The sequence below is a fragment of the Dermacentor andersoni genome, chromosome 1, assembly GCF_023375885.2.
Source record: "Dermacentor andersoni chromosome 1, qqDerAnde1_hic_scaffold, whole genome shotgun sequence".
NCBI lineage: Eukaryota > Metazoa > Arthropoda > Arachnida > Ixodida > Ixodidae > Dermacentor > Dermacentor andersoni.
This window is the reverse complement of record NC_092814.1, coordinates 324,361,491-324,388,917: the sequence shown is the minus strand read 5'-3', so window position 1 is coordinate 324,388,917 and position 27,427 is coordinate 324,361,491. Positions and strand designations below refer to the sequence as shown.

General features: G+C 48.3%; 1 protein-coding gene across 1 annotated transcript in view; it reads left to right on the top strand.

Annotated features, from left to right (window-relative positions):
- LOC126516911 (uncharacterized) overlaps nt 1–27,427 on the top strand; it is a 157,702-nt gene that overhangs the window by 18,165 nt on the left and 112,110 nt on the right. The window lies entirely within an intron of this gene.

Genomic DNA, 27,427 nt, shown 5'->3' with positions numbered 1-27,427 from the left:
CCCTTGCTCCCGGGATCCTCGTATGGACGCTGCTTTCTCCATCGAAGAACTGGAGGCCGCACTTGCTGGTTGCAGGCGATCTTCGTCACCAGGACACGATGGCATCACATACTCTGCGCTTGTAAACCTTGGTCAAGAGGCCAGAGATGCCCTTCTTGGCCTATACAACGCATCATGGCGTGACGGCTTGGTCCCTACAACGTGGAAATCCAGCCGGCTTGTTCCACTCCTCAAGGCTGGCAAATCCCCGTTGGAATTGTCATCTTACCGTCCAATAGCACTGGCCAGCTGTGTCGGCAAGGTAATGGAAAGAATGATACTTGCACGGCTAGAATGGTACTTGGAATTCTACAACGTCTATCCAGAGGTAATGGCTGGTTTTCGACGTGGCCGCTCGTCAATAGATAGCGTTATCGACCTGGTAACATACGTACAACACCAGAAACATCTGAAACGAATCACTGCGGCCCTATTCCTTGATGTTAAAGGTGCGTACGACAATGTAGATCATCAGGCAATTCTGGACGCCTTAGAAGCTGTAGGGATTGGTGGACGCACCTTTCGCTGGATATGCAACTATTTGCATGGGAGATCTTTCTTTCTTTTGACTGAAGACGGACCAACGCCGTCTAGCTATACCAGTCGTGGTGTACCGCAAGGCGGAGTACTCAGCCCTACCCTTTTCAACCTGGTGCTCGTTGGTCTCGCTGATTCGTTACCGCAAACTGTACAGCTCTCCGTATATGCAGACGACATTTGCATATGGGCTTCAGGCGTGACACGTGTACAAGTCCGCGCACGACTTCAGAAAGCCTCAACGGCTGTGTCAAGATACCTAAGAAGACAAGGCCTGGAGCTTTCTGCTGAGAAATGTGCAGTCGTTGCTTTTACTCGTAAATCGATGTCCCCGTATGCTTTTCGGATTAATGACCAACTCATACGATATAGACGAACGCACCGATTTCTTGGCGTCATCATTGATAGAGACTTGTCTTGGAGCCCTCACATCTCGTACATGACGAAGCGTTTGGCCGCCATTGTGGACCTTCTTGCATTTCTCGGCGGGAAGTCCTGGGGCGCAACAGTACCGTCAATGTTGCAACTATATCAAGCACTGTTTTGGGGCTTCCTGCGGTACAGCTTACCTGTAATAGGTAATACATGTACTACGAATATTCGCAAACTCCAGAGCGTGCAAGCCCAAGCACTAAGGACCTGTCTCGGTCTTCCTAAAACAACGTCATCGATTGCGACAGTGGCCATAGCCAGAGACGCGCCTTTGACAGTCTACATTGATACAGATGTCCTGAGAGCGCACATCCGACACCTGACTCGGATTCCCTCACACCATCTTGCTTGCTTGCCAGCAAAAAGGCCACTTTCAACTTTTGCTAAAACTATTGTAAGACATCAGTCGTACTTGCCATCAGAATTTACGCCCGCTTCACGATTGTCAGATCCATTGTGGTGTCTGCACCGGCCGCAAGTGCAACTGACAATTCCAGGAGTCAGAAAGAAAGCTGGAGTGCCATTACAAGCTTTGAAGCAAGCAACTTTGGAGCACATTCACAACGTGCACAGATTCCGGAAACATATATACACAGATGGCTCAGTAAAACTCAACAGCGCTGCTGCTGCAGTCATCATCCCGGCACAATCTGAGGAAATCAAATTAATAACTTCATGTGTGACCACATCGACGGGTGCAGAACTCGCGGCGCTCCGTGCTGCACTTGATTTCATTAAGCAGAAACCACCGCAACAATGGACAGTCTTCAGTGACTCCAAGGCAGCCCTTCAGTGCATACGAAGCCCAATGCGCCACGGACCCAATGAACAACTGGCCTCAGAAATTCGGCACATATATCATCAAAGCTATAATAAGGGTCACAACATAATCTTTCAGTGGCTTCCAGGACATTGTAACATCAGCGGGAATGACCAAGCCGACGAAGCCGCCCGATCGGCACATGAAAGTGGTCAACGAGTTTTCATTCCGCTTTCGCGAACAGACGCTGCGGCTGGGCTGCGATTGATGTCCCGTGAGTGTACTTTGCCCCTGTGGGACTCAAATGTTTTCACCATGTGTCGGTTGCGTTCGTTGTCTCCGGACATACGGATGCACCTCCCGCCTGGATTACCACGACGTGAACAGACCATGCTTTACCGTCTGTGGCTAGGCGTTGCCTTTACAAACGCCTATGCTTTCCTCATAGGAATGGCCAACAGCCCCACGTGCGACACATGTAACATCGACGAGACGCTCGCACACATTATCTGGTCTGCCCGCGATACAGTGCTGAGAGACAAGTGATGTGCAGGGTACTGGACCAGCTGGACAATCGTCCACTTTCAGAACTAAAAGCTTTAGGCCAATGCTCCGAAAGAACATCCGCGTTGAAGGCCTTACTGACGCTATTAACGTTCTTGCGGTCTACGGGGCTTCACGACAGACTCTAAGAATGCCGCCCCCTACCGTTCTGTAGTGTACGCGCTTTGTTCGTGCTTGTCTCCCTTTCTTTCTATCTCCCCCTTCCACTCTATTTCTCTTTTTATCCCTCTTAACCCTTCCCCCTGCGCAGGGTAGCCAACCGGAACTACCTCTGGTTAACCTCCCTGCCTTTCTCTGCATTATTTTCTCTCTCTCTCTCTTGACCTGCGTCGGCCATGTCTAGTTCGCACCGCCCTCTCTTTGTCGGCGTTCCAAGCGCTTGCGTATCTCCTTTCGTTTCCTTCCGCTTTTCCGTGGTGGCCGTCCCGTAAGCGTGCTGTCCGCTGGGACCGCGCAGCCGAAAGAAGTGCGAACCGTCCATGTGGCCCCTATACCGCAAACTTGGAACGTTTCACCGGAGCAACGGCCAGATTTCAGAGGGAGCTTGTGGGTAACAATTTTGTGCGGCCTGTGTTGTGCATGACCGCTTGCGGTTTTCGAGTGACCTCACAACCTTTACTGCACTGCGGGACGTCGACGAACGCACGATCGGCTTGGCTGTGGTGAAGCAGCGTGTGCCTTTGGAGTGCGGTGACGTGCGTGTCTGTTCTACGTGCCGGGGTCCGTTAGTAAAAGGTGTAGCGCCGCGTTTCGTAACAATACATGGGTATGTATACCCCTCGGTGCCTCATCATCTTCCGAGGCTCAATATCGCGGAGGAGCGACTAGTCGCGCCTCGCCTTTCATTTATGTTCACACGACGTTTGACGCGCGACAATGGACAGCCCACATACACAGCTTCGCTGGTCATCCGCCTTCACAGAGTAGAATGGCGCATGTTTTTTTTTCTTTTTTGAATATAAGTAGGACATTACGCGATATAATACGAAGAGTTTGGTGGCGCAAGCCATCGCCCCTTTCCAAAGGGGGCGCTCATAGCATCCATCCATCGAATGTTTGCCATAACGTCCATTAATGTCGCAGCACACGCTGTGCGAGAGATGGAACGGGCAGAGTGGCAAACATTGCCTGCGCACGTTAGTCATACATTCTCATTCTTGTAGTCCCTCCGCCTAGCGCATGTGCGTTATTGAACTAATTGAATTTCTTAAAGTAAAATGCGTCAGAAAATTTGTAAAGGACGACTTACACACAACCTGCAGACATGATAGCGTCGGACTGTAATTTGAACATACAAAAAAAATACAGAATTCTGCTACGCGGAAACTCAAGCACAAACCCCTTTTCCAGCTACCGTGTGAGGTCTATCTTAGTTGGATTATTCTCTGTTTCACAAAGACATTTTGTTAATGGCTTCGTCCGTCGAGTTTTACAGCAAAAACTACTGCTAGTGCGTATTCACTGTTGTATAGGGAACAAGCGCTAAAACTTCGCGTGGCCAACAGCAGCGCAGCAGCCCACAGCCAAGGGAGCGGTAAAAACACTTTTAGTAGCGCATGTTTTTTATCCGCCTTCAGCAAATTCACCGCGCATCGTGAAGCACATGTTCCCAGCGCCTGACCTGACTGGGTGCCACCGTTCTAGAACTCATAAACACATGCGCTCATCAGAACACGCAATGCTACGGACAGAGCTTGATTAGATGGGCGAGGTGTTATCAAGTGTTGATACCGGTGGGCGTCTGTCATAGTACAAGATATCATGCCATTTTCTTGGCGTGCATATCGGACGGCCTCGGCATATTTCAATAGAATAATCAAATCGACGTAAATAGCGCCTCCTGACCAGCGCTGATACCCTATAACGCCGTCCAAAATGTTTCATATTTGTCAGCCTTTCACATACTCCTGTAGGCCTCGGTGAGAAAACTTTTGAACCATCTTTCTTTGTTTTTGTTTTTTTCTGTAGTCTTCGATAACCCTAGGTTCACCTTTGGCTCTCGGATTACTCAATCTGTGCACAAATTGAATTCTGGAGTTTTACATGCGAAAACCACCATTTGATTATGAGACACGCCGTAGTGGGGGACTCCGCATTAATTTTGACCACCAGGGGATATTTAACGTGCCGCCAATAGACGTGACATGAGCGTTTTTGCATTTCGCCCTCATCGAAATGCGGCCACCGCGGCCGGGATTTGAACCGGCAACCTCGTGCTTAGCAGCGCAACACCACAGCCGCTAAGCCTGTGAAACGTCTGTGAAACGACAAGAATGAGCGAAATCGTTTTCCCCGCAGCAAGCTTCTTATTGTGGCGAAGCCAGCTTCGACGACCTGTCTGGGTGCGAATTTGCAGAAACCTTCGCCGAGTGTCGAGGTCCCTTTATAAAGGTTGTTGCTTGTAAAATTATGTCAAAACTGGAGGTTACCACATGCATTGTCTATGTGTATCTACGCACGGCCATGGCGCTCTTTGGTCATTATATGTAGACCCTTGCGCCGTAAAACCCCATGCATCGTCAACTACGGACGGTCCGACTCTGGATTCATTTTGACCACCAGGGGATCTTTAACGTGCCCCCAATGTGCACGAAACACGGGTGTTTTTGCATTTCGGCCTCATCGAAATGCGGCCACCGCGGCCGGGATTTGAACCGGCAACCTCGTGCTTAGCAGCGCAACACCACAGCCGCTAAGCCTGTGAAACGTCTGTGAAACGACAAGAATGAGCGAAATCGTTTTCCCCGCAGCAAGCTTCTTATTGTGGCGAAGCCAGCTTCGACGACCTGTCTGGGTGCGAATTTGCAGAAACCTTCGCCGAGTGTCGAGGTCCCTTTATAAAGGTTGTTGCTTGTAAAATTATGTCAAAACTGGAGGTTACCACATGCATTGTCTATGTGTATCTACGCACGGCCATGGCGCTCTTTGGTCATTATATGTAGACCCTTGCGCCGTAAAACCCCATGCATCGTCAACTACGGACGGTCCGACTCTGGATTCATTTTGACCACCAGGGGATCTTTAACGTGCCCCCAATGTGCACGAAACACGGGTGTTTTTGCATTTCGCCCTCATCGAAATGCGGCCACCGCGGCCGGGATTTGAACCGGCAACCTCGTGCTTAGCAGCGCAACACCACAGCCGCTAAGCCTGTGAAACGTCTGTGAAACGACAAGAATGAGCGAAATCGTTTTCCCCGCAGCAAGCTTCTTATTGTGGCGAAGCCAGCTTCGACGACCTGTCTGGGTGCGAATTTGCAGAAACCTTCGCCGAGTGTCGAGGTCCCTTTATAAAGGTTGTTGCTTGTAAAATTATGTCAAAACTGGAGGTTACCACATGCATTGTCTATGTGTATCTACGCACGGCCATGGCGCTCTTTGGTCATTATATGTAGACCCTTGCGCCGTAAAACCCCATGCATCGTCAACTACGGACGGTCCGACTCTGGATTCATTTTGACCACCAGGGGATCTTTAACGTGCCCCCAATGTGCACGAAACACGGGTGTTTTTGCATTTCGGCCTCATCGAAATGCGGCCACCGCGGCCGGGATTTGAACCGGCGACCTCGTGCTTAGCAGCGCAACACCACAGCCGCTAAGCCACCGCGGTGGGTGCCGCGTGGGCATAAGAACATCTTTGTTAGATTTCCACACCATTTAACGCGAGCAGTAATTTGCCGCCTTTGATATCTCCGAGCACTCAGTTGATTTCTCTTTATCCCCTTCAACTCCGAAATGTATTGCGTTTGCCTACACTTTCGCTCTTCAGCAGGAATTTAGCCTGCTTGGCTTCTCTTTGTGTTTGTATGACGCTGTGCTTTTTAACTGCACAGTAAACATCCCAGTAAAAATGAAACAAAGAAAATAAGCCTTCAGAAGTGTGTTTAAAGGCAAAGCGCTGCTACCAACCACGTTTTACATGTGTGTGTTTTTTTCCCCTAATAAGTTCAACGCTTCGTCTCTTTCACGGCGCGCTTGTACGCACACACACAAACAGAGAGATAGAGAGGGACGTTACAAGAACGGGACAAAAACATAACAAAAATAATTCATCAGATAAATTCAAACATTCTTAAAAAATGGAAGTAGTGAAAATATAGTTCGGCCTAGGGCAAATGATAGTGAAACATATACAGGGTGTTTCTTTCTTTTTCTAGCTGCACCAAATTTTTTAAAATTGTCCGTGGCGGATAGCGCAATTCTAACCCTTGACATAAATTACTCGATGAAGTAGCCATTACTGCTACGAGAAATAAAAAATGCTTAATTGAATAATTAACATCATTAATCGGATTATATTTTTAATTAGTTACTTTATGGCACATATTTAGTTATACGATTTGTATCTCGTGAGTATGCAAGGATTATCGGCATAAAACGAATTCTGAGGATATGGCACCAGTTTCGAGATGGTGCATCGTCTAAGTTGCGGTAAAAATGAACTGCTTTTCCATTTAGTCTTTTAAGAAAACCTATCTTAATAATTGAAGCAGAAAAGTATCTGAAACGCCATTGCATTTCGTCGGACACTTTGAAAACTAATATCTCGAAAGTGGCGTCCTTCTAAGAATTCTTTCTAAGTCAAAATGTCTCGCATACTCACTAACTACAATTCATAGATCGAAATATGTGTGGTAAAGTAATTATTAGAATATTAATTAGCTTAATTATGTTGATTATCCGATTAAGCATTTTGTATTTGTTTACGAGTATTGGCCGCCTCATCGAGTAATTTGGATCAAGGGCTACCATTGTGCTATCTGCCACGGGAATTTTTTTTTTAATTTGGTGCAGCTAAAAAAAAACCACTTGTATGTATAATATAAGTGCAACACCAGACAGTACAACTAGTCAGGTACATTCGGATGCAATATGATAATGACGTCCATCATCTTTTTATTATTATACGGTCCTGAACAGAAACACAAACGATTTTCAATATCATGTCTATATTCTTCTCACAAAATGCTTCAGGTGGTGAAACGTTTCACCGATCGATTGTCCCAGGAGGTTGAATGGTGTGAGCGTATGTATACGTGTGTCTACGTTTGTTCCCCCCGAAATGCGGGGTCACAAATAATTTTCAGGACAAACGCTAAATTCACGGAAATAAAGCGAGGGGGAGAAACTTTAGCCTACAACAGCAATTGGCCAGATACATCCTAGCCCGTATAACCGTCGTTCAAAGCCGGAACACTTTCTGCACGTACGGGTCGCGCGTGCGATTGCGAAATGTTCCGACCAGTGTCCAATTCCGATTCCGGTTCCGATCGACCAATGTCGATCAAGTTGTGCTTGGTCCTCCTTCCGATGGCCGCGCGTAACAGCGGCAGCGTGCGCGAGCAAGTTTATGCGCCTGTAAGGAACGGGCATGTGTGAGCACGTTGCGGAAAACGGAGCTTTTCCTGCTCGCCAGAAGAGCGCGCGCGCGCGCGGAGCACGCCTCTCTTATGAAGTGTATACGTATACCCGCATACCCTGTACTTTGTTACGCGTGAGGCCCAACGGGTCGCCACATGTGCACCAGCCCGCCATCTCTGCCGAGGTGGAGGAGGATACATTATATCGTCCAAAGACCGTAACACCCGCACGAAGGAGTTTCCAAAAGGAAACAAACAAAGACACGAAAAAAATGTCAAAGAAACTGCCCCCTCGTGGTATTCGAGCTCCGAACGGAAAAAGACACAAAATTGTTTCAAGCGTGTGTGTGTGTATGTGTGGAGGGGGGGGGGGGGGGGGGGGGGAGTGCGCTTGAGAAGATGCGTCAAGATTGCATGCCGCAACCACGCGAGCAGGCATAGCGCCCTTAAATACGGGTTAATGCATAATTCCCGGGCTCCTTTCTCGACCGCTACAGCTCTCGTGTCCTATAGGGAGGTGTAAAAGCACTGACGACGCGACCTTAAAGGCAGATAAAGAAGAAAAGGATACACACAGGATTAGCACAAAAGAAAAGAAAAAAAAAGCCAGTCGTGGGAACGGAATAACCCAGGCTTTCAGGACGGCAATTTCCAGAAGCCTGGGATAAGCGCGAAGAACGGCGGAAGTGCGTATTGCGAGACGAGTCCTGAACCAATCCTCCTCTCGAGAAGCGGGCAGCGCACGGAAACTTGGCGCATTTCGCACCAAACACGCGGCGTTTGCTCGTGCCTATACACAGGAACGAAACAAGAAAAGAAACAAAAGAGCGGCCCAAGAAATAAGAAAAAAAAAGCACGGCGTTCCTTGTCCGGCTTCTTTATTTTCCCCTTATAGCGTCGCCCGTTCCTTTTCTTTCTCGTGCTTCCCACACCGACCACGCTTCAGCGAGTCAATCATTGTCTCTTGACTCATGGAATAGCGGCCGCATTGTATGCGTCAATTGCCAGAGACTTGGCCGCTCTTGTATACGAACGCTCCTTTTTCCGTGAGCTGCCCTGCGCACTGTTTCTCAATGTTTCGCGTGCCGTGGCCTCGATGGTGGAAGAAAAGACGGTCCCCCTTTTTATTCGTACCGGTGATTGCTTACGGGAGTGGAACGCATACAGCCGTAGTAACATACTCTACCACACGACTCGTTTCCATGTGCTGTCACACGACACTCACTCCCCGACGCGAACTATCACGGTATATATGGTCTGCCCCTTTTTGCCCTTACCATGCTGTTAAATAAAACGAAGCACTGTTCACAGATAGCGTTATCGTATAGTCATTTTTAGTGACGTCACGGCTTGTTTTGCTCTGGAGCAAAGCTCGAAAAAATTACACTTACACAAGTTACACATTACACAACGCAAATTGGATGTGACGTATCTATATAAAGGTACAGCGCCCAGTCATGTATTTGACCACGAATAATGTTTCTTTCTCTCTCTCTCAATTAAAGAAACAAAGAACATCGCGAAGCAGAAATAATGCGTGATAAGGAATTGCTTATAACTAAACCACTCGGTTACATTGCGATACCCATTACGGCGTAATGATTTCAATATAGGGTTTGGTGCTAGAGGTGCTGTGTCCGAATCCTGCTGTCGGACAATTTTGATAATGTTTGCATATTTATTTATAACGCAGTATTTTCTTAAAAATAACGACTTCACAAAACCATTTAAAGCCAGAAGTAAATTTAACCAATGAATTGAATTCTGGAGTTTTTACGTGCCAAAGCCATGATCTGATTATGAGGTATGTCGTAGTGGGGGACTCCGAAGTAATTTTGACCACCAGGGGATCTTTAATGTGCTTCCAATGCACGGGACACAGGCCTTTTTTATTTTCTCGCTCCCATCGAAATACGGCCGCCGTGGCTGGGATTCGATCCCGCGACCTCGTGCTGAGCAGCGTAACACCGTAGCCGCTAATCCACCGCGGCGGGTGAAGTTTAAGCGAATCCATGCACTACCATCACTCCATTGCAGGCTGAACTGCCCTGCTTAGCTCCCGTAGATACTAGCGCCACAGTTAAATCTAGTAATTGTATGAAGCTCTATGATCGCCGCCGCTTGTCAAGCCGCCAGTTTGTTAAAATTTCGCCTGTCGCCCAGAAAGTCGGGACGCTGCTTCCACCGCTTACCCGTGATTACGTATAAAACAACATGGGGACACCTAGGCTACCCAGGCCGCCTATACTTCGGTCTGAATTCTCTCTTGCTACTTGCTCTCTGTCATGACAGCAACAAATAAACGGTAAAGTCAGCCTTCGCTTAGTCTCATCTCACGTTGAAGATAAAGTATTGACGACGTTTTGTCGTGGTTATCGAGAGCAGCTGTTTCTTTATGCACTGTTTAGCCGCGCAAGAGTTCTTATGTCTTGACGTTCTTTTTTTTACTGGCGATGACTGAATATTAAAACTATGCATCTAGTACACTCTGGTTAAGACATTATTCTCGGGGCACATTTGCAATTTTTTGCGGGCATGTGATTATACTTATTCGGACAACGGAAATGTGTCGCTACTTCTTTTCGCGATCTTAACCGTCCGTGGGTTGCTTCAAACCGCGACACGACAGTGCGACGCCCGCCGTGGTTGCTCAGTGGCTATGGTGTCAGGCTACTGAGCACGAGGTCGTGGGATCGAATCCCGGCCACGGCGGCCGCATTTCGATGGGGGCGAAATGCGAAAACACCCATGTACTTAGATTTAGGTGCACGTTAAAAAACCCCAGGTGGTCGAAATTAATCCGGAGCACCCAACTACGGCATGCCGCATAATCAGAAAGTGGTTTTGGCGCGTAAAACCCCATAATTTTTTAACAGCGCGACAGGGCTGTCGCTTCTTCGCGTATCTGTGGCTCCTACTTCGCGCTATCTACTTCGCGTATCTGTCGCCGGTCGCCTTCGCTTGAACATCGCATGCACGTGGTTGCTTCTTAAACAAGCAACTTTGCGGTATCCATTGTGACGAGCATGCGCAATGACCATTTGGTAGGGATTTAAACAAAAATATGAGACTTTACGTGCCAAAACCACGATCATGAGGCACACTGTAGTGGGAGACTCCAGATTAATTTTGACCACCTGGGGTTCTTTAACAAGAGCCGAAATCTAAGCATACGGGTGTTATCGCATTTTGCCCCCCTCGAAATGCGGCCGCTGTGGCCGGGATTTGATCCCGCGACCTCGTGCTTAGCCGCGCAACACGAAAGCCACTAAGCAACAACGGCGGGTACTTTGTATGGATTGGACAAAGATCCCGGTAAAGCAGTAATAGTGCAATAAACTGGCAAAAGCCTGCTTTGCCGTTAGCTGGTTGAGCTGCACCTTGACCATCGTCAGCCTTTTCACAACCTCCTGCAAATCACCTCCGTGTAGTGTTCAGTACATGGTCGTCTACTATGAACTACGTCACTTGCCGTCCATGCGAGGGAGTAATTAAGTGCCGTAGCTCTATTTGTCAAATGGTTGTGGCTAAATAAGGTACGTCCTACGTCTCCCTGCAACTTTTTTTTACAGGTACGTTAGACGGATCCATTAGTGTTAAAAAATTAAATTATGGGGTTTTACGTGCCAAAACCACTTTCTGATTATGAGGCACGCCGTAGTGGAGGACTCCGGAAATTTCGACCACCTGGGGGTTCTTTAACGTGCACCTAAATCTAAGTACACGGGTGTTTTCGCATTTCGCCCCCATCGAAATGCGACCGCCGTGGCCGGGTTTCGATCCCGCGACCTCGTGCTCAGCAGCCCAACACCATAGCCACTGAGCAACCACGGCGGGTTCCAACAGTGTTTAAAGCATGAAATGCTTTTAGCGCCCTTTGTCGTCGACCTTCAAGTGACCTTGAGCCAAAAGTCAAAGCCGTTAAGTTGCGAGAACAAAACGAGATCATTCGGAGAACAGACTGGTGGGCTAGTTGGTACTGCATCACTTGAGGCAAACCACAAAATAGCACGTAGGACAACAGAAGGGAACGAAGACACAGTACTAACGAATGAATTTTTATTGCACATGGTTACCCCATATATATGCCATAGTACAACAGGAAGAAAATAAGGCCACCATCGCAGCATAGACTTCTTTTCGGCAATATCATCCACCATAGGCCGCTACCGCGACAGGAACAAGATTTCCTTTTTTGAAAGCGAAACAGATAGGCAACCTGCAGAGTTATCGCTTCTAATCATTTCGAATGCCTCGATAATGTCGCTAGCCACTTTATCTCGGTTTCTGGGTATCACTTCTGGTTTGTCAAACAAGGGTTTACCGCCACAACGCAAGCAGTGTGCGGCTAGATGACCAGTCTTTACCAGATTATTAACATTGTTCAAATGATTCCATAAGCGATCACTGAGGCGCCTTCCCGTCTGACCAATGTATTCCTTGCCGCAGTCTAAAGGAATACGGTACACCACTCCTTCCATGCACGAAACAAACTGTTCTCGGTGTTCTTTATTGCAGTCATGGCACCTCTTTGTAGTAATGTTGTGGCATTGTGGCATCGTTGGTAATCACCTCGCCGATGACGCTGCCCGACGTGCCAAGGATGGCGCACCGACACTCCTTATAATTTTATCGAGAGTATACGCTGCAAGGGAGCTTCGCAGTCTCGCTCGTACCATCACGTTAAGTTACTGGCATACACCACAGAACTCTAAGTGTCGTTTATACAGCCTTGATCCATCACTGAAACTTAAATTACCAGCAAACCTTTCACGACGTAACGCAACACTGCTATGTCGGCTGTGGGTATAGAGTAGCATTCACCAACTCCTAAAGCTATCGTATTGGAATGGCGGACTCACCATTGTGCGCTAAGTTCAAGTGTGAAGAGACCATCAGTCATCTTCGATGCCACTGTTCTCGCTTTGATAACCAACGTCAGACTCTCCAGTGTGCCTTGAATAGACTGGATGACAGGCCATTTACAAAAGCAAAGATCTTGAGAGCCTGGCCGCAAAGTTCATTAGCACAGAAAGCAGTTCGAGCGCTTCTTCACTACCTGAAGGCAACATACTTGAGTGCCCGCCTATAGACATCCTACACCTAATCTAGTGCACGTGAAAGTGCGGTATAGACTCATGTTTTCTCTCTCTCTCTTTCACTCCCCATTCCCCTCCTCACGTGTAGGGTAGCAAACTGGACTGAGTCTGGTTAACCTCCCTGCGTTTCCTTCTCTCTCTCTCTCTCTCTCTCTCTCTCTCTCTTCGCGCACGAACTAGACAATTTCAAGGAGGCTGGAAAGACGACGTCAACGCCAGCATGATTCCCAATTTTCTTCAGATTATGGAAAATGTACAGCGAAATGTACAGCACTAACTGTACAACACTTTTCGTGCAAAATTGGCAACTGGGAACAAGAGTCGCAAGGAGTTGAGAAATTAAGCGATATACTAAGGGAGAGAGCCAAGGCAACAGCCGAACAGGGAGGAAAAGCGAAAATTGTTTGTGAAAATATTTATGGATCAACACCTTCTTATTTAAAGAGAAAGTAGGAAAAACGCCGCCGGAAGTGGAGAATAATTCCGTGTGTTTTGAATGACGCTTCTACAGTTATCAATTTAGCCGCCTGACGTAGCCACTTCAGTGCTGTGCTAATGTGGGTGCTTTTCTAACCTTCCGCGGTGGGCGCAGTACGTCTAGAACCGCAGCGTCCTGCGGTCTACGAGGTTGTACGGGAATGGTGACCACGTATCGCTACGCAACTTCCCAAATAACAGCACGAGTCGCTTTTGGCACTTGGTAGAGCAGTAAACGAGGGATCAAAAAAAAAAAAAAAAACTGTGATTGTTCCTCAAATATATATTTCTCTATAATTCATCCAGAGCTAAATAAAAAAAAAAACACTACTAGAAATCTTTATTTTGCACTTTCGCTTGTTAACTTGTTCTTGCCAAGGTTCTTCCTGCGCATCTTTCATGCGCGAGCCCATTTGATGTGGTTCTTTGTTTGCCAAGTAAAGGAGAGGTGTATGTCTCACAGGGCGTATAGATACGCGTTATTTCAATTCTCTTTTGCGGGTTTACGCGTGTTTATGGCGATTGCTGGGCATTATTCACATTTGTATTAGTAAAAGTACATCCCTTCCCCCTCATTTGCATTAAATGTTACCTTAGGTTGCCCCCCCCCCCCCCCCCCCCCCCCGTAAAAAAATCCTGCGTACGTGCCTGGTACCAGGTGATGGCAGAACTTTAGAAGGGCGTTTTTAAAGCAAACGTTAATGATGCCCCTCTTAACTGGTTTGGAATGTGGTGATGAAAATAGTAGAATGACTTTCTAACAAAATAGTGCAACCAAACATTGTGCTAAGCAAAGATATTTTCCTCACCATAATTCTCTGTCGTCGCCAGCGTAGCATATCATTTTTCAGGGAATAACATAAATGTTATAGATGTATTTTTTTCTCGCTCTCTTACGTTTCTGAAAAACAGAGAATGATTCATGGTGCAACCGGAAGTTGTTTTGCTTATGCGCATGTTTACCATATTGTGTTGTGCCCCCACACACAAGCCAAGTGCAAAGGTACACGTGGGAAAAGCGGTATGTCCGTGTGTGACAACGCACAAAGGTTGAATCGGTATTCCGGACTCTCCGTTGTATGTATGCGCACGCCAGGCATTCAACAGACTTTCGAACGAATGTCAAAAGAGCGTTTACGTCTTTCTTTGCAAGGATTCACGAAGCATCTAGATGTCATATTGTGGTGAAAAATAGGCGGTGAGAAGGGGGCCATCAACTTTGCAGTCGTGTGGTTGTGTGTAAGTGTTTGTTTCATTTTGCGTTCACGTTTCCCTTTCTTTTTCTTTCTTCTTCTTTTTGCACAGGCGTCGTAAACGAAGCTCTCTCTCTCTCTCTTTCTTACTCTGTTTTCTCTAAGTCTGCCCCCGCCTGATACAACAGCTAAAGCATTATTTTTACCCTCTCTCTTTTCAAGCTCTCGATCAGCTTTGGTTATATCCAACTGACGATTGGACACTACTGTAAGACCTACGAAGTTCACCTATTATAACTCCCCGCTGCATGCTTTAGTTGCGTGGTCTTTGAGATTCTTTCTCCATTTCAGCATCTGGAAAAATTTCTCCGGGCAGCTGTAGCATAGTGCGGCCCAGTGTTAAAGGGAAAATGCGTTCGCGGTACGTGAGCGAATTTCTTCCTGTGAGAGGAGATAATTGTGTGTTGAAGTGAAGGTTCGGAGCCTATTTGCGGAATTAAGTAAGGGGAAGAAAAATCGTACTAAGTTTGGAGAATACCTCCTGTAGACTCTAGGTGGTGTTGGTATGGCTGATGTGTCACGTGTGAAACTCCATAGTGAGTAAAATGTTTTACTTGTCCGGTGTCCAAACAAAGCCCTCGAACGACGTCAACGCCTTAGCCCATGGAGTACTTGCGTCGGAATGACCTTAGTCCTTCACGTTGCTGCATGAGGTTATGCACTCTTGTAGTGAGGCTGTCTTGCACGTGCATAGTACTTCACTTGCGGAGCTGAATGTGGACGGTCGGGTTGCGTTGCCGTCGCCACTTCCATAGGACGATGATGTCTGCATGTCATGACGTATCCTCCTCTGACCTTGGCGAAAAGAACTTGTGCACTTCTGAATAGGCCTTCTGCGAAGAGGTTCGTCGGGATCAGGGGTCGCAGCCAGGAAGTCTTCTCGACGGCGTTTCAGGAGACAGCGCCGTGTCTCTTCGGGGAAATGCTATGTATAACCTCAGGGGAAGATCGCCCACGAGTTGGGAGCAGTGATTGAGTCGTGCCTCATTCGCCAGTTCTTAGGCATGCTCGTTGCCGGGTTTACGCCCGTTCTAAGGCGCCCAGATTTGCAGCCATCTTTGTTTCCTTCCTCCATGCTTCCAGCAGACAAGTTGCGCTAGGTGCCGCTTTTTTTCTTCTCTATGAGTTCAGGCAATCGCTGCAAAAAATTTCTACGCGCATTGCCTCTGCCGGTGCCGGCAGCTGGAGCCACCCCAAGTGTGGGAACAGCACACTCAGACGTTCCTTTTAAAGGTGTACCTCACAAAGCATCTCCTCTCGTGTCTCAGCTGTAGAGCAAGCGTAACGCGTTGCAGGCAAAGACAAACAAATGAGAAACTGAACGCACTTAGCACTATTTGCTTTCCCTTGTCTGCAACGCACTACGTTTACGGCTGTTATGGATTCCTAATCAACCAGAATAGCAATTTTACTCTCGGCCGGCAAAGTTATGTAAATATATGCATACTCGCATTTGCTCTGAAACCTACTATCGCAGTGCAGCAGCCACCTATCCCATTTGCAAATGTGCCACCATGCACACACTGAGAGGTCGTACACCGTATGGCGACAAAACGAACTAGCTTGGTAACGATATAGCTTCTCTTCACGACGCACGCTACCGCGACCAGTCGCCTGCCCTTCGCTGGCGCTTAGTTACGCAACGGGCGAGCGGACATGCCGGAACAAGCGTTGCACGCGGCCGCGTGTGATTGAGGCAGCGAGACGCGCTTTCGCACTGCGCGCACCCACCTCGCGAAAGCGCGCTGCTCCGCGTAGGTACACAAAGGAAACCGCGAGCGCCGTGCCAATGGTCCGAGCGTAAGTGTCTATGTGTACAGCACGCGTGCGAGCAAAGACCCGCACATATGTACCTAGATACGGCCAGCGCGGTCGCACACACACGAATAGAGTGAATCGCCCGACAAGAAAGAACGAACGGCCGGAGGTGTGCATAAAGGCAGGTTGCATGTGCACGCGTGCAGTGTACACGTGTAGTCGCCGTCTTCGCGGGCGAACTGTACGCGAATTGGGCGTCTCGAAACCAGCAGCAAATAAGCATAATAGTGTCCAAGGCGGCAGCCGCCGCCGCCGCCGCCGCTACCGCCTGTGTGCCAGCGCACAATGAGAGGCCGCGTTTTGAACGACGTAGAGTGCGAGCGGCGGTAGCGACTCGGGCCGCCTCGACGGACGACGCACTGTGTCGACGCATACCGCAATCACCTGAGAATAGCGGGCAGGCATGCGGACTCTGTGGTGGTCAGTATGCAGAAAAAAAGGATACCTTTCTTTCGCTTTGTCGTTCGGTCTCAGGGACAGATGCCCACGCTACGAGAACTGAACCTGTTTCTTAGTTGAACATCTGCAGAGAGAGAGAGAAAGAGAGAGAGCGGCGAAGACCTGCGTGTTTGCTGTATTTCCGGAACGCTTTGTTCACTATATGCGAAGGTGTTGCGATAGTCAAGGTCACCACCGTTTGCAACACCCGCTTTATTTGTCCTTATTCTTTTATTTATTTATCTTTTTTTTACGTGGAAGAAGCAACGATTTAGAAAACCCGGTTAGCTTCAAATACAGCACTAAAACGTCCACGAGCAGCGCGCACAACCGGAGAGCGCGCGCAGGCCTAGGCAAGAAAACGCGGTATGCAGTCTTTCGGACGCACAGTATACTGCATGTGGCGGCGGCAGCAGCGGCTATGACAGAGACGGCAGGCAAGCCAGGATGCGGTAGCAGACCCGACCGCGGCCCTTCGTCTGCCGGGTCGAGCGGCGTCTGAAAGAGGGCGACTATGTAAGCGGACCAAGAATGACCCCAAGCGGGAGGAGGGCCCGTGAAAGGCGGCCCTCTTCGGCGCTCGTCTCGACGAAGCCGCCTCTTCCCACCCGGAGAGCGCGCGCGAGGAAAACGATAATAGTGTCCGAAGTGGCGGCCGTTGCCGCCGATCGCGCCATTCATTCCTCGACGACCTGCTCTCACAGTGCGACTGCATACACGAATGCGTGTTTGTGCTCGAGAAAGTCGTGACTCGCCGTGAGAAAAACAGAAGGAAAAAAAAACGAAGGAAACGGGAGAAAGAGTCGGACCCTCTTTGAGAAGCACGTACCCGGGGGCAGACGAGACGGTGGGAGGGCGGGAGACGGCGGGGAAGGCTGTGTATACGCGCGCATGTAGATATCCGAGCGAAACGCATGCACGATCGAGTAACCCAGTGTACTACGATAACGAAATTCTATTCTGAGGCCATCCACCCGCTTTGGACAGCACACGCGTGCTGACGAGGGGAGGCAAGCAACTGTGCGCCACTGGCAGTCTGTAGGTGGCGAAGCGCTCGCTAGCAAGCATTCACGGGCCCGGCAAGTGCGAGAGACTAGTACAAGTTCCTCGGCATACGCGAGTCGTGTGTCAAGGCTCGCCTGCGATTACATTGCATTTACGTTTTAAATAAGCTTTCGTTGCGCCCCCCACCCCCCACCCCCATCCTTCTTCCGGTTACCTGTATCTTCCGTTGGTTCATGCCAAGAGGGCCAACAGCCCTCTTGGCATGAACCAGGTAATCGCAGAGACGGTACTGTAGCAAAATGGGCTGATCCCAGAAATGGTGTGATCAAAACCTTGCCGATCCCGTAGAGATTGTAGTAGCAAACTGGGTCGATCGCGGATATGATGTAATCTAAGTTGGTGTCTTGGTGAGCCGATTCTTACACCGGTGCACGATATGCATATTCGCAAGGATTTTAATGTGATTTGTAACGGAAGCCGATGCTTATAGTACTTACACGGATACCAGGGAAAACACGGGTAAGGCGGGAGATGGAAATTCAAGACGATGAGCAAAACGAGAACAATGTAAAAGCGGGAGCCAGCGTTTCGACAAGTAGACTTGTCTTTATGTCGCCTTTAAGAAGACAAGCCCACTTGTCGAAACGTTGGCTGCCGGTTTTACCTTGTTCTCGTTTTGCTCATAACAATGATACCGCATTACAATTCCCTGTATTATCAGAAATCACCTTCCTTTTAGCCTGTTCTTATTACATCTAGGTAGACACGCTTTAAATGGTAACTTCAATTTGCTTACCTGTCGTAATGAGTGAGCGATGAAACGTTTTTATTAAAAACTAAGTGAAAAGAAAAAGAAAAGAAGAAAATAAATATGTGCATGGCCTCACCACCTGTATACATTAAATGAACAGTCTCATAATGTGTAGCGAGTGGCTTGTCGAATTTGAGGGAGCTGCCACCTATATACAATATTGGACGAACTGCCACCTAGTGTTAAAACTCAAAGAAGCTTCAAATTAACGTGCAAGATGTTTTTCTTAAATAACGAAAATGATGGGAGATGATTTGCCATAAACGGTTGCAAGAAGTTTTTTTTCCCCTAGCAGTAATGTATGTACGTGCAATGTGCGATGTATTTTGTCTTCTTTTGTTCAGCTCCTTCCTGTGACTGACCTGTATATACAAATTAAATTGGACTGGCAACTAGCCTGTGAAATATCGATCCAAATATTATGTATGAATTTTTTCAAAATTAATCAATCAGTGTGTATTGATTGATTGATTGATTGATTGATTGATTGATTGATTGATTGATTGATTGATTGATTGATTGATTGATTGATTGATTGATTGATTGGTTGATTGATTGATAACCACTCATGCGTATCATATGGGCCTAGTTTCTTCGCCGGCTATACCTAGTAGCCTGTTGCCGCTGTCGCGTGGCAGGGGAGGGTGGATTGATCGATTACGTCACCTTCAAAGGCGTTCAAGCGTTAAGCACGCATCCCTATATTACATATTTCTCTGTACATACACCTCTGCTCACAATGCTTTTCTCACGACGCGAAAAATGACGCATTAGCCTACAAGTCACGCTGCATTCAAGTCACATACAACAAGGTCATGTGAACTTGTGTTTTAACTGAAGCAGAAAGTGTCAACAAGTACAGTCAACCACAAAAGGTTACGGACCACGGGACTTCAGAAAACGTTCAATTTCCTGTAACAGCAGTCAGTAAAACCGAACATCTCAATGTTGTTCACATATACCGGTAGAGTCTGTAAACGTGAATACGATATGCTGCGTTGTGAGGGTGCGCAGATATTCAGCGTTTTCTCAGATCTAGTCTACCGTAAAATTTTGTGGTTGACTGTACATAAGTTCAAATTAAAATTCACTCGGGCGTTCCGCGTGTGTCTTTGCATAGCGTTTATTGAAACGATTCAAGAACGCTTCGCTTAACGCAGGTTCCAATGAGTGCGTTGGATCGCACGCCTTTTTCCTTCTCTTTTTTACTGACCCTTTGACAAAGCAGTTTCTTTAAACTGACGCCGCGTGAAACGATCGGACTGATTGTGTTACCCTCTAAAAGGCGCAGAAGAGTGGGGAGGGGGGTGGAATCGACAGCTCCTTGACAATCCGCCAAATGGGTGTTACGTGCAACAGCACTGATCAATAAGTCATCATTCTACAGGTCAAACACCGTGGGTGACCATGACAGCCCACAACGAAGATCTTACAAAGGTGGCACGCGCGAACTTGGGAACGAAAACAATTTTGAGAGCACGAAAGTAGTGCCTTGCTTTTTGAAGCTCAAGCTGGCTGCCTCGGTATAAGAACATACGGGAGCAAATATTCGCAACGAGGTGAAACCTGAGCACGCTTCAGAAAAAAAAATCACGAGATGACTCGGCATATTCTAACGGATGCGAAAATGTTCACTCACCCAAACCTGGAGGGAACGTCCCTTTCCAGAAGAGCTAGAGCTCGAAGCTGATGGGAGCGTAGGATTACACCACCGGCGAATATCAGCGAGTAACGACTGAAATATTGGTGGGGGAAGAGCGGGGAAGAGATGGAAACGGGGATCGTCACAAGCATAACTAACTTTACAAGCTAAAGCAGGAATTCACAGAATGGTACGATATACAGGCTATTTCACGTAACTTGTGCCAAGAATTTAAAACAAAATGGTTAGCCGCACCTGAATTAAACTAATGGCATGTGGTTTGCCGTCATATGGCGCTCCTCAAAGTATATTATACTGCGCTTAATCAGCTAATTAACTAAGATCAATTATGCAAAATTTTTAATATTCACTTTGCGGCCAAGTGCGTTTCATTACGCTGCAGAGGGCATTCCAAAACGACCGATCCAATATTTTGTGGCAACGTACGTGCTGCGGGGCGATCTTTTTCCCGGCTTTAAAGAAATCCCGCGTAATACGAAACAAAACCACGTGGCTGCGCTCGTGCGCTATTTGTATTGCAGCGCTCTACAACCGTGCGTCGAGCTTATCGCTTATCAGGGACGACGGCGCTTCCTTTCCGTGTGCCACCGCCAAAGATGCTGGCGCACTGTGAAGCCGTTGTCTATAGAGCCGCGGCCGCTCACTTCGCCACGGTCCGCGCGAACGGTTCTTTCGCACGAAGCGCGATTGAGAGCGCTGCAATACCATAGCGCATGAGCGCCGTCACGTGGTTTTATTTCATATTTCGCGGAATTTCTTTAAACGCCGAAAGAAATCACCACGCAGCATGTACGTTGCCACAAAAAATTGGATAGGTCGTTTTCGAATGCCCTCTACCACGTAACAAAATGCACTTGGCCGTAAAGTGAATATTAAAAAAAATGCACAATGGATCTTAGTTGATTAGCAAATTAACCGCTATATACAAAATAGCATAAGGACCGCCGCATGATGGCAAAGCATGTGTCGTTTGTTTCATTCATTTGCGGTTAACTGCCTTTCTTTAAATCATTGGTTCAAGTTACGTGAAACTCCCTGTATATACAGGGTGCTCCAGCTAACTTTAACCAGAGTTTAAAAATATGCGAATGACACGGAGCTGGAGAGAATCAAGGTAATGTTGTTTGCCGTCGCTTGGAGATACTCAAACTATTTTTTTCATTCCGCCTAATTAGATAATTAGTCTTAATTAATCAACTTCTAAAATATAACCTCGTGGCAGCCATAGATACCTCTCTCTTTAAGACACACAGGAATATATATATATATATATATATATATATATATATATATAAGGAGAGCTAGGGAGGGAAGGGGGTAGGCTTGTCCCCCCACCCTTGAAAAATAGTTGGTACGCCACGCGTGTTAAATAATGTGACTTCAGAAATACGGTGTGTCACTACACTGCTCGAATGCTAGTCGCATTATCGTCGAGAGTCAACGTAAGATGAGGGCCGCAATTTTTTTAATTAGAAGAACGGGTTGAAAAACATGAGAATAAAAAGAATAATGAGGTTTTACGTGCCAAAATCACTTTCTGATTATGAGGCACGCCGTAGTGGAGGGCTCCGGAAATTTCAACCACCCGGGGTTCCTTAACGTGCACCTAAATCTAGTACACAAGTGTTTTCGCATTTCGCCCCCATCGAAATGCGGCCGCCGTGGTCGGGATTCGATCCCGCGACATTGGAATAAATGCAGTGGCGTGATTAAAGTGTTTCGGGTGTCACAAACGGCTCAGAGAGTCGTGTGGGATGCCCTATGTAGTAGGTGTGTGCGAACAGTGATTTTTGATACCGAATCGAATACGAATCGAATAGTGCCGTAACCAAACCGAATAAAAAAAATTCATACTTTTACGATAGTATTCGAACCATGAACAGAGTCTATTACAATTATTATAAAACGATGTTCACATCCCAGTATGCTTAAAGTTAGGAAGTCTGTCATAGTACGTTATGGAGCGTTGTTTATTAAAAGCACAAATGGAGGATTAGAAGCAAACGAGTTGTGTCTTCAGATGGACAGGCCTTTCAGAGTGTGTGAATGATCGCTGTAGAGCCTGTAAAGTATGGCTACCTAAGTGACGTAGCCTGCTATACTACGCACGTTTTCATGTATTATGTCTGTACTATGCCTGTGGGGGGTGAAAACTTAGTTTTTTCTCCAGTTTCATATTAATTTGGGCGCGGTTGACGTTCTGAAATATTCGAAAAGTTTTCAAAAATATTCGCATTTATGAATAGCGACTATTCAGCTCGGTCTTCGAATCGAATAGCACACTGTTCGATTCCTTATTCGAAAGTTTCGAATGTTCACGCACCCCTACTACATAGTGCACCTGACGGCTGTGAAAGTGCGACCGCAATGCATAACTGACACTGCAGTATCGAGCCATTCTACCAAGTACCCTAATTATGATATGACACCTAATAGAGCATACTTAAACTAACCATGCAGTAAGGAGGCCGCATATGGTGCTGCGATGCTCCGCAAGTGTTTAATAAGCTGCATATGTCAGGCGTGGGCATAATGAGAAACATATGCGATTGTAAATGCCAAAAAGAAAAAGAAAGGAAGCTCAAGTCATATCTAGAGCTCGGTGAATGGCACCTTGCACCGGAATGCTGCTGCAAACTCTGACAGCTGCTTGACGGGTTTGTTGCAACGGCGTCTCGCGTCCCCGTACAACGGGTCCACGTAGTGGCTGCTGGAGCAAAGCGCGTAGCACGATGACACAAAGAAAAGTCTGTCTTGAGCTAGGCTCGACAACCTGGCGTACGCACTGCTCAAGTCTTGCACGACGGCGAGCCTATATGCAGACAGGGCGGCCAGGAGAGCCTTCGTATCCACGTGGTACGGGGGCCAATCCGATGGCAGGGTGTAGTTCGAATGTTGAAACAAGCCCGTGCGGCCTCGGTGGTTTCGATGGTAGCTTTGGTTGTACACTAGCTGGTGAAACAAGCCCCTGAGCACTTCGTCAGCAATTAGCCGACCAGCGCCGCCGTAGTTGACAGCTGGTGGCAGGTCCGAGTGGTACAAAGGAAATACGAAGTAGTCCTCCGCAACCGTGAGTGCGCCTTGAAAACTCCATCGATGGTTGAGCAAAGAGCCCGGCTTTAGAACATTCGTGATGTCTTGCTCCTGCAGCCGCCAGCGCTCGACCATGAGATTCAGCCAGTCGATGAAGAAGCGAGCTCGGCGTGACGGTTCTGGCAGCACGCTGGCCAGGAAGCTGTCGCTGTTCGACGGGATAGCGGTGCTATGGGCACGGAGCTGAAGAAACGCTTTACTTTGACGTGTCACGGCATCAATGAGAACGTCTCTCACGTCTCGAACGAAAGACTCGGCTTCCTGATGCTTGGGAAACAGACTGAGCCATCCGACACCCACAGTACTTTCGATCTGGACGAGGCAGCGGCGCGTGTGAGCTGACGGAGGCAGACCTGCGAGCTCGAGCGTGACGTCTGCGATTTCTCTGTGGGCCATCCAGCCCAGCTCGTGGGCGACGCGAAGTCCCAGGCTCAGCGTTAACGCCTCTTGCGTCTCGGCTTCGAATCCGAGAATGTAGACGACAGATCGTAACAGACCCAGGTTTTCCACTTGCACGATATCGTTTGGCGAGAAGCGTCGTGCCCACATGAAGTGCTCGTTAAAGAGGAGGACCAGGCGGCCTGTTGCAATGCGGAGAGTCGCCGTCTCGGTAAGGTTGCGGATTGACATGCGCACTATTCTCGGTTCAGGCGTGTTCATGGCAGGTCCCAGTGTTTCTAGTGTAAGCTTGTTCATTGCCTCGATGGTTGAGACGATTTCACCAGAGGACGACTCTGAACCGTCGAACAGGCGCAGCATCTGGTGAACGTACCTGCGGTAGCGAAGCGATGGCGCCGACCCCGTTGGATGGCCTGCAAATGCACGCATGGTAGCCATCCACGAGCGAAAGGCGGCGCTGGGAACAATTTTCAGCACCGGCTCGGTGCTACCGACGCGAAGTGGAGACAGTCTGATGTAGACTTGAAACCAGAGATGAACGTTCCAGTTTCCAGAAAGGTCAAGCAGAATCGCTAGTAGGTCCCAGCGAGATTTTTCGGGCCATGGCAGGTGGCGCTCGAACATGAACTTTCTCAAATCTTGCAGGCTGCTCTCCGAAAGTTCCATACAGGACCGGGCTAGGGCGGCCACCTTCTTCTCGACGCTTGTCGCAGACGAAGCGGTTTGAGCCTGGTTTTGACTGTCCTGGGAAGCCCGCTTGATAGCGTTGAGCGCACGTTTGTACATCGTATCCTCAGCTGCGTCCACAACAGAGAGCAGATGGTGTTGATGCTTCCAGCCATCGCAGACAAACCCGTAGAAGTCTTTGCAGGGGTCTTGAGACTTGTTGATGGAAGTTCTTAAAGCAGCCATGTAGAGTTGGCATGCCATTTCGTCGCAGCCTGAAAACAGGGGAAGGTCCGCATGTTCTGCATAAGCTCTTCGGGTGCTGGCGCGGAGAAGGTCGCGGTACTTTATGCGAATCCATAGAGTCGAGCCAAGATAAATCAGAAGAGCGACGCTGCAGAGGATGGCTGTGGCGGAAAGCACTGCCTGGAATCTCGGGTTCATGTACCAATGCCCTGGTTGAACAACTACTTCGACGTCGTTGCGTTCCTGCGAATGTAAATGTCGGCGCAGAGACGTCGCTTTATATAGCAGTTTATGAGAGTAGAAGTCTGTAGTATGTCATCATTATTACGTGTTTGGTAGCAGTTGCGATAGTCTTACAGTAGTAGTAATGGTAGTCTTCGAGTGGTACTATACTGTTAGTTGTGATTAATGTTAACAAACCAAATAACATAGAACACTTCTTCGTTTCCAACTACGTCATGTCTATGCGACATTGGTGTGATACGGACCCCAAATGATGAGCTGTGGCGTACAGCATCTATGCAGCTACAGATTTGCCAAGGGTCGTGTTCACAAAGTTTCTATTAAGTAGGTGCCTTTCGTGATTGACCATAGCCGCGCGCATCATATCGACGCGGTAGCCTATTATGGCTACAGTATATTGTGCTGCTGAGCTCGAGGTAGCGGGTTCGATCCCGGCCTCCATCAGGGCGCAGACATGATATCAGACCTAATAGAGAAGCAATAGAGAAGCGGTGAACGACCAAGAGCAAGCAGCACTTACGAACGAAAACCTTTGTGAAGTCGCTTTGGAATTCGCCAGCGGGTCATGATTTTTATTAAACACAAGGATCTGATTCCGACGCCCAGATACCGAACGTAAGAACCCCAGAAAGTGGATGAGAAAAGAGCTCCGCGGTCACCTAATTCGTAAGAACATCGCAAGCCTAATGCGAAGAAGTGGGATTGTGCCCCACCTGTGGGCAGTTGTTTTTTTCATCCATTTTTATTTCCATTAATGTATCATTTCTTTGATTCAATTTGTAAGTACAAGTAATTTCTCCTATGTTGTCCTTGGCGTCTGTTTCCCCAGTCAGTTTTGTGCATATGCGCGCGTGGCGAAACGACCCTCCGCGCCTTCTGGCGGCGCACTCCTGTTGTCGAGACCGAAGCTTGTGCGCATGTTTCCGCGGCATGTTTCCGCGCATTCTCCTTGCGCGCCGGCGATAACTGAGTGCAGCCGCGAGGTACCCCTCTTGCGATTTGCGCAGTAGCGGCTTCGACCGAAAGGCCCTGACCGCGCAGAGTCCGTAGTGCCGGGTTCCAGATCCATCAGGGCCGCGATTTTGTAGCGATGCCTTTTCCAGATGCTAATGCCTTTCGCGCTTTTCGCGTTCGTGAGTGGTCAAGAGCCGCTCCACCCCGGCCGGAGTGTTGAACGTGGCCACTCACGAACGTAAAAAGCGCAGAAAGGCATCGCTACAAAATCGTGGTGTAGGATGGCACGCGGTACGTATTTGCCCCCGGAAACCTCATCGTAGTAGACGTTAATGCGTTCCAGCTGCAAGTCGGAGTCACCATGGCAGCTTCCACTGAGATCGATGCCATGCTCATCGGATATCACTTTCCAAAACTTTGCTATGATTTGGCTCTCGCACGGACTGGCCTAGACGTGAACAATTTCATGCATCTTGGTGTAGAGAAGGCGGACAATGATGACAGAAGTGATGCTGCACGTAGCCCTCCCGACCACAGAGAGTTGAGTGCAGAAGGTCTCAATGGCCGAATTATAACAGTTTTTTTTATTCACGGACGATTACAATACTTCCTAATGCAAAATTTGAGCGCAGCTCTATACGTGTTTTCATTTCGTGATATATTGGCTGGCGCGGACAAGCTGTCTCGTGCTGCACGTTGCAAAAGGAGCGAAGTGTGGCACAACTGCCTCGCTAATCGGAAGATCTCGAGAGGCAGCGCGTGGGTGACGCTTGGTTGCGATTCACAGCAGCCGCCGCAGACAGGCCTCCGCTCAAGCAGCGCTTTTTTTTCCATATATGGATGTCGGTAGCGTCATCGGTGAACAAACGACGCGCTACTCTGGCGCCATCTCGTAGCCATCGTCGTCGCAAAGCACGTCTTGCGCGACACTACGCATTTCTTCTCACACTTTCGCCATAACCTAATCCTCCGCTTTCCTCCTCGCACTCTCTTCGCTATCACCATCTTTCATCCGCCACTGCGCTCCACGTTCGATTTCATCCTTCGCCATGCTCGTTCGCTCGGTTACGAGGGACACCGACGCTCGCCGCAGGAACGGGCGCCTAAGAGCTGCGTTCTAGTACTATGGCGCCACCTCGTTGTCTCGTGCGGCACTCTGCTTTGATCATCACCCCTTTCGCCACTCTCTTCCTCCCGCTTTCCGCGTCACGATTTCACTATAACCTCCTCCTCCGCTTTTCTCCTCGCGCTCTCTTCGCTATCGCCGCCTTTCATCCCTCGCTCTTTCCTCTTTCGCTGTGCTCGTTTGCTCGGTTACGAGGGACGATGAGGGACGCCGAGGCACTCCCACGCTCAACGCAGGAATGGCTGCCTGGGCTACGCTCTAAACATTGCCTGTGGGGGAGAGCACATTTCTAATCATTGAACTGGATTGCTCGAGGAGGCGGACATCACTTGCGCAATAAATCAAAATGCATAATTGACTAATTAAGAAAACTTCATTGACTAAGTTTGTAACGGAAAACTTTGTCGTGCATATTGCAATTTACGAACTGTAGCCCGCAATTA